The sequence below is a fragment of the Chrysoperla carnea genome (assembly GCF_905475395.1).
Source record: "Chrysoperla carnea chromosome X unlocalized genomic scaffold, inChrCarn1.1 SUPER_X_unloc_145, whole genome shotgun sequence".
Taxonomy (NCBI): Eukaryota; Metazoa; Arthropoda; class Insecta; order Neuroptera; family Chrysopidae; genus Chrysoperla; species Chrysoperla carnea.
Window position 1 is genome coordinate 5,001 of NW_025408095.1, and position 2,500 is coordinate 7,500.

Sequence of the window (2,500 nt, forward strand, 5' to 3'; positions counted from 1 at the left end):
TAAAGTAATACGCCAAACTTTTTTTATACACATAATATATCTATACATATAATATAGAGAATATTATATAAATATTAATAATATATTTGTTACATATAAAATATTTTTATATTCAATATTATTATTATTATTAAACAATAATTATTAATAAAATCTATAAATAATTTCTCTTATAAAAAAGTGAAATTAAAAATAGAATATATTGAAATTATTTGTTTATATGTATATAATCTCTATTAAGAAAAATAAAATAAGATTATAATTGATATAATCTATATTTTTATTTTTCTATGTTATATAATAAAAATAAAGAAAACACAAGATAAAATTTTTTTAAAGAATAAAATTTATTTCAAATTTAAATTTCTTTATGTTTTGTCTTGATATTTCTTTTTTTTTATTAAAAGTTATTATGTTAAAAAACAAACCCATTTGTTTTGTACCATATTAATATTATATATATTTTTATGTAGAAAATAATTTATAAAAAAAAAATAAATACATTTCTATAAAATATACCAAATATTAATTATTATATCTAGCTAGCACTAACAAAAATATCAAAAATGTTATGTATATATTTATTAATACCATAATATCTTTAATTTATATATATATATATTAAAATAAAATATATAATTTATATTCTAGAAAAATTTTTTTATTTTAAAAGAATTTATAAAGATATATAAATTAATAATTTTATTTTTTATATTAAAAATAAAGATTATTATTAATAATAATACTTACATTTAAAATTTAAAAAGATTACCCTGGACGGTGGATCACTTGGCTCGTGGGTCGATGAAGAACGCAGCTAATTGCGCGTCAACTTGTGAACTGCAGGACACATGAACATTGACATTTCGAACGCACATTGCGGTCCTTGGATACTGTTCCCGGACCACATCTGGCTGAGGGTCGTATACATTATATTAATATAATAAAAGATTATTTTACATAAAATTTTTTTTATGAAAAAGAAATTTATCAATAATTAAAAAAGAAAATTTATTTTTTCATATTTAATTAAATTGATAAATAAAATTTTTATAAAAGAAATGTAAAATTATTTATATATGAATGTTTTACGCCAAATATAAGAAAAAAATAAATATAAAATGTTTTTAATAGCATTTAAAATTTATATATTTTTTATTATTTGTCGACATTTTTAAATTAATATATCAATATTATTTTTTATCATTTATATATAATATTATAAAACTTTATGTTAATAATAATATTAATAATAAATGATATTAATAATATATTTTTAAAATATTAAATAAAGAAGAATAAACAAAAATATTATATATTAATATTTTGTTATGGAATATTTTATTTGTAATAAAATTTTCAATATACTCGAAAAAAATTAATATATATAATTATTTATTTTTTATTTTCTTCTCTTTAGATAAATATAAAAATAATATTATATAATAATATTAAAAAAATTTGAGTATGAATAATTAAGAAAATTGTTTACTTATAAAATATAACAAAAACATAATATATAAAAAAAATTTTTGTTTTAATACTTCTAAAAACTTTTACGACCTCAGAGTAGGTGAGATTACCCGCTGAATTTAAGCATATTATTAAGCGGAGGAAAAGAAACTAACTAGGATTCCCTTAGTAGCGGCGAGCGAACAGGGATAAGCCCAGCACTGAACCCCGTGGCTGATAAACAGACACTTGGGGAATGTAGTGTTTAGGAAGATTCAATATAAACCTATTGTTATATAATACATCCAAGTCCATCTTGAATGGGGCCATATACCCATAGAGGGTGCCAGGCCCGTAGTGATTATTATTGATGATAGGTGAATCTTTCCTTAGAGTCGGGTTGCTTGAGAGTGCAGCTCTAAGTGGGTGGTAAACTCCATCTAAGGCTAAATATTACCACGAGACCGATAGCGAACAAGTACCGTGAGGGAAAGTTGAAAAGAACTTTGAAGAGAGAGTTAAAGAGTACGTAAAACCGTTCAGGGGTAAACCTGAGAAACCCGAAAGGTCGAAAGATGAGATTCATTTACTTTTTATCGTTAATCAACCAATTTGTACTAGCATGTGACAAAAATTTTTATTAGGAATTTATTTTTAGTAAAAATATATGCACTGCTGTATATTGTTAATTGTATGATAACGAGGTATGCACTTCTCATCTTGTAGGACGTTGCGACCCATTAAATATTAATCTATAGGCATTGGTGCGTTGATTAATGTACAATATTATTTTTTGATAATATTTTGTGTATGTTAAACGCCTATGTTTCTTGATTAATTGTTTGATGGTATTAATTATAAATTGATATTGAGTCGCGTTATTAACGCGTTCAGATCCACCACGAGTATAAATAGGTTTTTTTATTAAAACATATTATATATACGGATTTTATGCCGTTATATGATACTATTTAACTGTCAGTAGGTGTATGATAATGAACTGGCTCATTTTTTTTTATTAAAAATTTATCTGTCAGCGACGATATAG

At 22.3% G+C, this 2,500-nt stretch overlaps 2 non-coding genes across 2 annotated transcripts in view; both read left to right on the plus strand.

The window, feature by feature from the left end:
* Positions 1 to 769: 769 nt before the first annotated feature.
* Positions 770 to 924, plus strand: LOC123303838. The gene has a single exon (XR_006535919.1). It is a non-coding gene; the product is annotated as a 5.8S ribosomal RNA (ribosomal RNA).
* A 635-nt stretch (positions 925 to 1,559) lies between these two features.
* The window catches only part of LOC123303844, a 4,577-nt gene continuing 3,636 nt past the window's right edge, over positions 1,560 to 2,500 (plus strand). Inside the window, exon 1 of the ribosomal RNA XR_006535924.1 lies at positions 1,560 to 2,500. This exon is cut by the window's right edge and continues 3,636 nt beyond it. This is a non-coding gene — a ribosomal RNA (large subunit ribosomal RNA).